Below are 12,870 nucleotides of genomic sequence, written 5' to 3'. Positions count from 1 at the left end.
ACCCTGAACCTCAAAGTATACAGGCATAATTATCAAGACAGAAACATCAAGTAGACAGATTTCCAAACTGTCCAACCATTACATCCATACCCAGTCAACATCTGGGTTTCCACATTCTGGGTTTTTCAAAGCCGGGGGACTCTCAACAACGGCTTCCCAGAATTCAGATCAAATCACAGAACACTTCTCAAAGTGAGTCCCAAAACAAAGCTACACATCAGGGCTTATATAGCCTTCTCCTGGCTCAGAGAATGTAACAACCTTTTTGACCCACTGGCCAATCAAAAAGTATCTACTGAAAAACAAGCCTCCCTCCCCAGGCTTCTGGTGCACTTTAGCCTAGGGGCAGGGAAGATCTTTAAAATGTACATTCGCATTACACTACCCAGCAAAACTGAGTATCATGATTCAGGGGAAAAATTGGCCATTCAGTGGAATAGAGGACTTTCAAGAATTCTTGATGAAAAAACCAGAGCTGAACAGAAAATTGGACATTCAGATACAAGAAGCAAGAGAAGCTTGAGAAGGTAAACAGGGAAAAGAAATCATAAGGAACTTATCAAAGTTGAACTATTTACATTCCTGCATGGAAAAATGATAATTGTAACTGATGAAATTTTTTCTCAGTATGAAAATAGTTGAAGGGAATAGAAATATATATGTATATATGTCTATATAGGAGGGTATAGGGGCATATGAATACATATGTGAATGTGTGTATATATGTTTACAGGTATACATAGATAGAGGGCACAGGACCAATTTAACAGGAAGGGATAATACTTAAAACGTGAAATTAAGAGTTGAGAGAGGAATATAGTAAGAGGAGATGGGGAGAGACAGAATGGGGTAAACTATCTCATACAGAAGAGGCAAGGGAATATGGAGGGGAAGAACAGGAAGGCAAAAGGGAATGGGTCAACCTTATTCTCATTGAATTTGGCTCAGGGAGGGAATGACATACACACTAAATAGGGTATCTCACCGTACAGGAGAGTAGGGGGGAAGGGGATGAGAGGGGGGGATGATGGAAGGGAGGGCAGGCTAGGGGAGAGGGAAGTTGGAAACACCCACTTTTGAAAAGGGACAGGATCAAAGTGAGTATAGAACAAGTGGGAGGTGGGATAGGAGGGAGGGAAATATAGTCAGTCTTTTACAATATATCTACTATGGAAATGTTTTGCATAGCTACACGTGTACAACCTATACTGAACTGCTTATCTTCCTAGTAAGGGTGGGTGACAAGGAAGGAAGGGAATGAATCTGGAATTCAAAGTTTTAAAATCAAATGTTTAAAATATGTATATATATATATATATATATATATATATATATATATATACACTATTATTAATACTATTTTACATGTAATTGGGAAATAAGATATACAGGCACTGGGGCATAGAGATCCCCTGGAAAAGTCAAAGGGGGTATGGGAGAAGATATGGGAGAGAGCAGATTGGAGGAGAGGATATCCTGTGGGACTGCTATTTTGGGGCTGTGGGTAGGGGCAAAACAGGGAGAAGATTTGTAACTCAAAATCTTGTGGAAATGAATGATGTAAACCAGAACTTAATAAAGCATTTGAAAATAAATAAGTGAATGAATGAATGAATGAATAAATCAAAGCTACCTTCAAGGGTCACCACTCTCTCTTACGTGTTGTATCCCTCTAACAGAATGTTGTTGTTGTTGTTTGTCCTTCATTCTCAAAGAGCACCATGGCATCAGGAAGGTAATGCCATAATTTGCAAGTGGATTGGATTTAAGTGAGGGAGGCCTTTGAGGGGCGAGAACCATCTCACTCCTTTTTTTTTTCCTTTTTTTTGGGAGGGGGGAAGGCAGGGCAATTGGGTGTTAAGTGACTTGCCCAAGGACACAAGGCTAGTAAGTGTTAAGTGTCTGAGGTCACATTTGAACTCAGGTCCTCCTGACGCCAGGGCTGGTGCTCTATTCACTGTGCCACCTAGCTGCTCCCTGAGAACTGTCTCACTCTTACAGTTGTATCTTCCACACCTCACATATTGCCTGCCACACAGGGTGCTTACTAAATGCTTCTGGATTCTTTGATTGATGTGGTGTTTGGAGTATATTTTCCCCAAGGTCCCTTCCAACTCCAAATCTTATCCTTCAGCCCTGCCTTTACCTTTATATTGGAATGTTTACATTCAAATGGAAAAACCATCAGCTTGCATACAAGAGACAACAAACATTCCTCCTTCTTTTGAGAGGAGGGACACTGCTAGGGCTGCATGTTGTTTACCTTGTTGGATATAATCCCTGTGTCCTTGCTCTTTACTAACTGTTTTTCCTTTATTACAAAAAAGGATTTAATATGAAGTAGGAGGGGGAGAGGAGGATATTACTGAGCATAGCTTAGAAATTGAATTGTCTCTTAAACACCATTCAAGAGGACGGTGCCCTGACGCATCATATGTCTCCTGGAAATGCTGGCCTCAGCTCCTACCAAAACCCTCATTTTCTTTAACACAGCAGGAAAGGGACACATCAGCTTACTCTTGGAAAGACGTCAGGGAAACTTGCTACGCGGGCAGACTGGGACCATTGGAAGCACTGGTTTATCAACATGGCAGCTAGAAAGTCTTGTCTACATAGATGGCGATTTCTCCTGGTGTAAGAGCTACAGCCTGAGATGTAGGGCTATCCCTCAGGACTGCAGCTGCCCTCTTGTTGTCTAGACGTGGCCTGTATGTTTCCTCATTCTGCTTTACACAACTCAACCCAACAAGCCTCTTTAGCCTTTCAGATTCTGTCTGCCAGTCTCACAGTAAGTGCTAGATGTCGAGCTCAGCACTCTGCAGAGCCCATGTGCAAGAGTGTGGGAAATGACATTTGTAAATTTATCTCTATAATCAAGGCCTTTCCTCTATCCAAAGCATGGCAGGGAAACACTGTCCATTCCCCCCACCTTGTTTTGTTTAAAACCTAACAACAAAAATATGTTGTTGTTTTTTAATGATAATAAATAGGTTATAAATCTCATGCTGTACTACATGACTAACTGGATATCACTTTTAAACATTTGGAGATGCTTTGCTTTAAGCAATACATGTGTTTTAATGTACATCAAATATTTTTGTAACTCTCTCTGGTATGAGAGCTTTTCATTCATGCTCATCTGTGTCCACCTGGCACTCAATTCTCCTCTGTGGCTCCAAGAAGCATGAACAGCAGCAGCACCCCAGCAAAACCATCTCAGAATACAGACTAGGTTGAAAGTAGCCAACAGGCACTGAACCTGTTGGTGAGTTAGTAAGGTGTCTACTCCAAGAATATGAAGACTGCATCTGGCAGAATGGGTGGATGAGAACACTTTGTTAGAACAACCATGAAGGCGGCTGAAGCAGGCACTGTGGGGTGCTCAGAGCTCGATCAGGCACAGAAGATGCCAAGGTCATTCACTGCATCCCAGGCTATCACCGGTCATCCTGATGTTTGTCTTACTGATGAACTTCAGTGACTCTGGAGGAGGAGGTGAAGCTGAGATGTGGTGTAATTCTGCCTCACTTAAGTACAATTCACTCATGAGTCAAGACATCACACCATGATATCACTGGTTTTCTTTGAAGACAAAGGACAAACAACATGTGTTGCTGAAACGTTGTACCACAGAATATTAGAGTTAGACTCCAGGGAGCCAATGATGCAAGAGATCTCCATCCTTTCAGTAGGAAAGTGGTGAGTCATCTCGATTTTTGGCTTACCACTGGATTTTGATGACTGGAGGAGTTAGGCTGACAGCTTTACATAGCTCTGCCTTACTTAAATTCAATTCACAGGGGCAGCTAAGTGGCACAGTGAATAGAGCTCCGGCCCTGGAGTCAGGAGGAACTGAGTTCAAATCTGGCCTCAGACGCTTGACACACTTACTAGCCTTGTGACTTTGAGCAAGTCACTTAACCTCAATGGCCCTCCAAAAAGCAAAAAAAAAAAAATTGTAATTCACATGTAAGTCAAGATGTCACCCTTGTGATGCTATTGGTCCTCTTCAAAAATGAAAGACAAGCAACAAAGGAAGTGGTATGGAATGGGTCATATGGTCAGGCATGGTAAGTGATGGTTTTGCTCAACTGTACTTTGTCAAAAGAGAGCGTTTCATTGGGTATGGAGTAGAGGTTGTTAGGTAAGGACAGGTTTTTTACAAGCATTGTTAAAACTTTTTAAAAGAATTTATATCAAGATAAACTATTAAAAATCAAACCTAGAAAAAACTTTAGGGGACATGTAGTAAGAAATGTTTAATTTAATTTTAGGAGGAAATGAGTCCCTGGGTGTTAAATAGCTATAACTTGGGCAAGGCAATTGGGGCTTTGCCTCAGGGTGCCAATTTGGAATGGTGGTGATACCTCAGAATAAACTTCTTTCTTGCTTCTTTACTATTATTTCCCAGTTCCATTTGAGGTCTTCATCACAAGGGTATCATAAGAGTCCCATAGCTCTGTTAAAGGAGCCCACCCTGTACCAGGTGAGTTCCTCTCCATCTCTAGCCCTATGTCCTGCCTGCTGCTTCCTCAAGTGAGTTGCTTAGATCCCTTTTTCTGTCTTCCTAAGTTTTCTCAACTGAAAAAAATGGGGATAATACTGACATTTCTGATGCTAGTGTCAATATTTACCAAAAAAAAAAATTTAATCACATTAAAAGTGATAATAATAGCACCTTCCTCCTAGGGTTTTTGTGAAGATCAAATGAGATCATTTGTAAAGTATTTGACAGAGAGCCTAAGTGAGTCAATAAACTTTTTTTTGAAGTAATGGGGGTTAAATGACTTGCCCAGGGCCACATAGCCAGTAAGTGTCTATGGCTGGATTTGAACTCTGGTCCTCCTGATTCCAAGACCAGTGCTCTATCCACTGCACCACCTAGCTGCCCCTTCCCAACAAACATTAAGTGTCTATTGTGTGCCAGGTATTGTACTAAGCACTAGAGATACAAAAAGATTCAAAAAACAGTCCCTACCCTCAAGAAGCTCACAATCTAATGGGGGAAAGACACAACAAGCAAACAAATATGTACTGTTTGTACTATATACAAGATGTATAAATGTAGTTTGTACAAGCTACATACAGGATGAATAGGTGTGAGGTGATAAAGATGGTGAAAATGAAAACAGGGAAAAAAAGAAACTTCAAAGGAAAAATGAGCAGAGATTAGGGATGGGCTAGAGAATGAAGAAAGATGAGTCAACATGACTCCAGGGTGGTAAGGCCTAAGGTGTGGAAGAATAATGGTGAATAAGAAGAATAGTGGCATGTTGAGAAGCAGAGAATGCTTGGAGGTGTGATGAATAGTTCTGCTTCCTGCATATCTGAATTTGAGGACACAGTAAGAAATGCAAGCAGAAATATTCAGGAAGATACAGGACCAGACTTCTGGTGAAAGTAGAGTTGTGGAGGGAAGTAGAGCCAAGATGGCGAAGTAAAAGCAGGGACTCACCAGAGCTCTCCCCCAAACCCCTCCAAATACCTGTAAAAAATGACTCTAAACAAATCCTAAAGCAGCAGAACCAACAAAAAAAGACAGAGTGAAATGAATCTTCAGCCTAAGACAACCTGGAATTTTGACAGGAAAGTTCTGTTGCACCAGGCTGGGAGAGGAGTGCAATCCAGCACAAAACACACTGCCACAGACCAGGCCCCAGCAAACCCAGAGCAGGCCTCCAGGGACTCACTAAAACAGTAAAGACAACTTAGAAGATCAGTAGGAAAGGGTTGTCGGACCTGGGTGAGAGAGGAGCACCATCCTACCCTGGTCCCAACACAGCTCCAGCCCTAGCAAACCAAGAGAAGGCCTGGGGAGTGACTGAATTAGCAGCAGTGGTGGCAGCAGGGGTAGTGTCAGTGGCTGTTTCCAGAGCTTTCAGCCCACAGACAGTAAGGGGATTGAGCAACTAATCAGAAGGAGATTACAGAGGTCTCTTTGCTGCACTGAGGCAGGACTCTGTTGCTTTGCCCATACTTGGATCTGGGTCACAGTCCTGGGGTGAGGAACAGCGTTGGCATAGCAGAGCTTGTAGCAGCAGTGAAAAGGAATGCTCTTCACATTTCCATGGCAGAAAAAAGTGCTTGTGGTCACTCACAGACCAAAGCACAGTCCAGGAGAGAAGTAAACACTTCTCCTTAGACCAGACCACCTTGGAAGAACTAAAAACTTACAGGTCCCTAGAAGTATCTCTGAAAACAGATGCACAAAACCCCTAAAGCTTGGGACAGTGTGCCCTCCACACTGGAGGCAGAGCCCTGCTTTAACAAAGTTAGAAAGTCAAGAAATAGACTGGGAAAATGAGCAAACAATGGAAAAAACTCAGACTATAGAATCTTAATTCAGCAACAAGGAAGATCAAAACATATGCTTGGAAGAAGACAACAAACCGAAGCTCCTACATCCAAAGCCTCCAAGAAAAATCTCAATTGGTCTCAGGTCATGGAAGAGCTCAAAAAGGATTTTGGAAATCAAGTAAGAGAAGTAGAGGAAAAATTGGAATGAGAAATGAGAGTGATGCAAGAAAATCATGAAAAATGAGTCAACAGCTTGGTAAAGGAGACCCAGAAAAAATACTGAAGAAAATAACCTCTTAAAAAATAGATTAGACCAAATGGCAAAAGAGGTCCAAAAAGTCAATGAGAAGAATGCCTTAAAAAGCAGAATTGGTCAAATGGAAAAGGTAGTCCAAAAACTCACTAAAGAAAATAATTCCTAAAAATTAGAATGGAGCAAATGAAAGTTAATGACTCTATGAGAAATTAAGAAAATTATAAAACAAAACTAAAAGAAAGAAAAAATAGAAGACAATGTGAAATATCTCATTGGAAAAACAACTGACCTGAAAAATAGATCCAGGAGAGATCATTTAAAAATTATTGGACTACCTAAAGGCCATGATTTAAAAAAAAATAAAAAGAGCCTAGACATCATCTTTCAAGAAATTATCAAGGAAAACTGCCCTGCTGTTCTAGAACCAGAGGGTAAAATAGAAATTGAAAGAATCCATTGATCAACTCATGAAAGAGAACCCAAAATGAAAACTCCCAGGAATATTATAGCCAAATTCCAGAGTTCCCAGGTCAAGGAGAAAATATTGCAAGCATCCAGAAAGAAACAATTCAAGTATTGTGAAAACACAATCAGGATAACACAAGATTCAGCAGCTTCTTCATAAAGGGAACAGAGGGCTTGAAATATAATATTCTGGAGGTCAGAGAAGTAGGATTAAAACCAACAATCACCTACCCAGCAAAAATGAGTGTAATCAATGAGGGGAAAATTGATATTCAATGATGTAGAGGAATTTGATGCATTCTTGAGAAAAAAACAGAGCTTAATAGAAAATTCAAATACAAGACTCAAGAGAAGCATGAAAAAGTAAACAGGAAAGAGAAATCATAAGGGACTTATTAAAGTTGAACTGTTTACATTCCTACATGGAAAGATATTTGTAACTCATGAGACCTTTTTCATTATTAGGGTAGTTGGAGGGAACATATATAGACAGTGGGCACAGGGTAAATTGAATATGAAGGGATGATATCTAAAAAATAAAATTAAGGGGTGAGAGAGGAATGTACTGGGAGAAGGAGAAAGGGAGAGGTAGAATGGGATAAATTACCTCACATAAAAGAGGCAAAAAAAAAAGTATTTACAGTAGAATGATAGAGAGGTAAGGTGAAAGGGAATGAGTGAACCTTACTCTCATCAGAATTGGCTTAAGGAGGGAATAACATACACACTCAGGTATGGAAATCCATTTTACCATTCCAGAAAGTAGGGGGGAGGGGATAAAAGAGGGAGGGGTGACAGAAGGGAGGGCAGATTGGGGTAATCAGAAGCAAACACTTTTGAAGAGGGACAGAGTGAAAGGAAACAACATGACTATTATAGAAGTGTTTTGCATGACCATATGTATAACCTATATTGAATTGCTTGCCTTCACAGTGAGAGTGGGTGGGGAGGGAGGAATGGTGAGAATCTGGAACTCAAAGTTGTAAAAATGAATGTTAAAAATTGTTTTTACATGTAACTGGGAAATAAAATACACAGGTAATGGGGTATAGAAATCTATCTTACCCTACAGGAAAATAGAAAGAGAAGGGGATTAGAGAAGGGGGGTGGGGTGATAGGGAGGGCAGAATAGGGGAAGGGGTAATAAAAAATTTTTTTTAATAAAATTTTAAAAACTACAGTTGTGGTATAGAAGAGGGAGTCACACATTTGGAGTCAGAGATTCCACTATTTACTACCTATGTGACTTTGGATAACTAATTTAACTTTTCTGGTACTGAGTTTCCTCATTTGAAAAGTTATGGTGTTAGACTAGATTAGTAGTGCCAAACTCAAATAGAAATGGATCCTTGGGGCCAGATATTGACTTAGAAAATCACAAATCAACATCATCTAAACTGTATTATATTTTTATTTATTTTGTCAAATATTTCTCAACTACACTTTAATCTCATTCAAGCTTCACTCAAAAGTTTTGTTGGGGCTTGTGGCTTATGGTTATGATACCTCTAGATTGGATTACTTTATCTATCCTTCTATCTATCTATCTATCTATCTATCTATCATCTACCAGAAGATCAATCAAGTGTCACTTTAAATGTACTGCCAACTTGAAAAGGTCATGGTCTCCCATTGCTTCCAGGATCATCTCTAGTCATCCTGATCTATATCTTGCCAATGGACCTAGATGGCTCCAGAGGAGAAAGTGAATCTGGTAACCTTGTCTCACTTAAATCCAATTCACTTGAAAGTCACAGCATCACCTTCCTGATGTTATTGTCCTCTTTGAAAATGAAGGACAAACAACAACATCTATTAATCTATTGTCTAGACTAGGTCTCTTAATTCTAAATCTATGATGATTGCTGAAGAAATAATCATTCACATTCCTATAGTTTTAAGGTTTAAGAGTATTTTCCTCCAACAATAAACTATGATGTAGGAAGGATATTATCTCCCTATTCCAGATGAGGAAACTAAAACATATAGAGGTTAAGTGACTTGCCCAAGGCTTAATATTGAGAAATAATAAGCCAGGATTTGGAGGGAGAGAAAAAGGAGAGAAATAAATGCTTTTTAACGGTATACTATGTGCCAGGCAGGGGCAGCTAGGTGTCGCCCTAGTGCATAGAGTGCTGGGCCTGGAGTCAGGAAGACTTACCTGAGTTCAGATTTGGCCTCAGACACTCACTAGCTGTATGACCCTGGGCAAGTCACTTAACTCTGCTGGCCTCAGTTTCCTCATCTGTAAAATGAACTGAAAAAGGAAATGGCAAACCATTCCAGTATCTCTGCCAAGAAAACCCCAAATGGAATAATGGAGAGTTGGACACGACTGCAAAACAACTTAACAACAAAATATGCCAGACACTTTGCTAAACTCTTTATAATAACTATCTCATTTGATACTCACAACAACCCTGGGAAGTAAGTAGTATTATTATCCCCATTTTATGGTTGAAGAAACTGAGGCAAACAGCAGTTTAAGTGATTTGTTCAAGATAACACAGTTAATAAGTGTCTAAGGCTGAACTTGAACTGGAGTCTTCCTGACTCCAGGCCTAATGCTCCAGCCGCTGTGCCACATAGGTGATTTGAAGCCTTGAGTGTGGCGTTACTTCTGCTACACTCTAAGGGATGCCCCCCAAATCTTCTTGCAACTTTAAGCTATCTCAGGCACTAAGACTTTTTGGACACTCCATTTTAAGGGTATTAATAGAAATATAGAGCTGGAAGGGACCTGAGAGATCATTAACATTACTCCCATTCATTTTACAGATAATGAAACTGAAGCCCAAAGAGCTATAGTGACTTGTCCAAGGTCACTATAAGTGTCATGGATTGTATTGGAACTCAGGCATTCTAATACTCAGGTATTCATTCCATATCTGGTACCACACTTCACAGAGTTCGGAGCTGAGGCAATAAGATTATGTTCTCCAAGGGCATGTACTTTTGGAGATAATTAGAACAAGACCTTAGGGTCAGAGAGAAATTAAGCCAGGTCAGAAAGAAATTAGATGGTAGACAAATAACCAATTATATAAAAATCAGAAATTTAGTGTCTAACACTGATACAGTAGGAATTTTTAAACTGCCAGGCTTGAGTACCACCTTTGCTTTTTCTTGGACCTCTCTCCTCTAAGCTTCCAAAGGTTGGAGATTTTACTCATGATATACAGCCAAAAATGTAATGACGTCAATAAATGCTTGCTCCCCCGTTGGCTATGACCTTGTACCCTGTGAAATTCTGCAAAAGGCCTATGAAAACTGGCAGGATACAAGGAGTTTAAAATGATTGTCTGACTCAGTCAATCTTCCCAAAGCATCTGCTTTTTATGTTGATGTTGGGGGGGGGGGGTGCAGTTTGCACCCTGTCCCACATGCCTAACCTGTCAGAATGGTCAGAGGCAGACCTGCCATACTCTCCCCTGATTCAGCAGGTCTGGTAGGGCCATAGACTCGGACCCTTTCATTTAGGCCTTGCTGAACTCCCCAAGGCCCCAGATCCTCCTCTTGGAATGAGTCCAGAAGCTTTGCCTTTGACCCCCCAAGGCTTTTCCCTTCAGCTGCTTTCTCATCTAAACCTGTCCTGACTGATCACTGAGCCCCAATCCTCCTGACATTTCCTGGTCCTTGTGCCTGCTCAGCTGCTTGTAATCAGAGATCTACCATATCCAACCTCTAACTACCTATCTCCTTTTCTAGCTAGAACAATCCATTCTGGCATCTGCTATCTCTTTATTCTTCTGTATCCTCTACCCCCAGAGATAGGTAGGAGACTGGATCGTTAGATTGCTGGACCTGGAATCAGAAAGTTATTGTTGAGTCATTTCATGTTAAGTCATTTCAGTCCTCTTTGTGTCCTATTTGGGGTTTTCTTGGCAAAGATACTAGAGTGGGGGCCGACAAGGTTAAGTGACTTGCCCAAGGTCACACAGCTAATAAATCTCAAAGGACAGATTAAGGTGAGTCTTCCTAATTTCAAGCCTAGCATTCTATCCCTTGTGTCACCTAGCTGCCCAGTAATCAAGACCTGAGTTCAAATCCAGCCTTAGATACTAGCTGTGTGACACAGTCGTTTAACTGCTGGCTACTTTAGCTTCCTCAACTGTAAAATGGGGATAAATAACACCTACCTAGAAAAGGTAATGTGAACCCTCTGCCCAACCCCCTTCAGCCTTCCTTTGAGATGACATCTTCTCCTATTAGAATGTAAATTCCTTGAGGGCAAGGACTGTCTTTTTACTTATATTTGTATTCCCAGGGTTTAGCACTTAGTATGCAAGGTTTTGTTTTTGTTTTTAACATTCTTTTTTTTTTTTGAGTTCCAAATTCTCTCCCTCACTCCAGACCTTCTCCCATTCATTGAGAAAGCTAGCCAAGTGATACCCATTATACATGTGAAGTCATGCAAAACATATTTCCATATTAACCAAGTCCTTAGTAAGCATTTATATATGCTAGGTGACTGACTGACTACTGGGCCACAGTGGCAGTGGTGTGCTGGTAAATGTTTTATAATGTATTCCCCCTAAAAAGTACCCATGACACATTTTTACATCTAATCTGTGTTGCTGACATTTTCTCCACCATTTAAAAAAATCTAGACAATAAAAATAAAGAAGTCAAGCCCTGATTTATAGCATTTGCCAATCTGAGTTGGAAATGTCCTCATTGAAAATTTAACAATGAGCTCTCCTGAGCCCAGCGGGCTCCAGCACACTCCTGCTTTTAGCAAACCTTAAAATGGAAGCAGATTAGGTGGTAGATCTATAGTCGGCTTATTTCTAAAATAGCTAGGCTTTGAATCACTCCCCACACAGAGAAAGCACCCATGGACTTTGTATGCCCTCATCCCCTCAGCACAGTGCTGAATAGTGGATGATCAATTAGTCAGCTTATTAGGCACCTGGGGTGTTCAGGGAGGACTAGCACTCTGGCGGGAGGGCTTGCCAAGCCCCTTTCAGGGCTGCTCATCTACCTTTGGTGTCCACCTCTCACCCAGCTCTCACCTGGGGCTCCATGGAGCTGTGGCATGGGCAGCAGCCACACCCCCAGTAAATCCTTCCCAGCACATGGGCTAAACCTGGTGACCGAAAGGCCTTCTCCAACTGGTCAGTGAGGTAGGGGGGCTGTCTACCAAAACGATGTTCACGTGTCCCAGCTGAATAAGCAGATGAGAACAATTTGTTCTAAGGGCCAAGAAGCTGAAACTGGCTCTGTGGAATGCTGAGAGCTTGGTCAGACACAGAAGATGCCACCGTCATCCACCCACTGTGTCCCAGGAGATCTCCAGTCAGCCTGACTTTTATTTGGCCACTAGAAGAAAGAGTGAGGTGGAGACTTTGTGCAACTTGGCCACACATAAATCCAATTCACCTGCAAGTCAAAATAGTATCCCATGATGTCATTGGTCCTCTTGGAAACAAAGGATTGTTTGTGACGAAAAACCTCATCCAAAATTTAATCAAGAACACAGAGATCTCTTAGGATAAGAACAGGAATTTATTCTCTTCCCCAGGAGAAGAGGGCAGTCTCCCCTATGACTGATCACGAGGAAGAGACAAGTTACAAAAGGCAGAACAAGAATTTACACCCTAACACAGTCAAATCCCCTCCCTCCGGCTGTCCCTTCTCCCTTTGGCTGAGAGGTGGGCTCAAGTCTTGGCTCGAAAATCTTCCCCGATGGCAAATAACAAGGAAATGTGAAATGGCCAATTCAAATGTCAAAAGACTCCTAAAAAGGGCTTGCTGTTGATTGATAGCAGAAGTGAAGGGGTGGGGGAAAAGGGAAATTAACAATGCAAAACTCCCCCAGACCGGATGAACAGCATTAAGCACTTGCCATT

This window comes from Petaurus breviceps, unplaced genomic scaffold, assembly GCF_028583685.1.
Source record: "Petaurus breviceps papuanus isolate PSGF00001 unplaced genomic scaffold, PetGlider_PUasm1.0 90700, whole genome shotgun sequence".
Lineage (NCBI taxonomy): Eukaryota > Metazoa > Chordata > Mammalia > Diprotodontia > Petauridae > Petaurus > Petaurus breviceps.
This window is presented reverse-complemented; position numbering follows the sequence as displayed.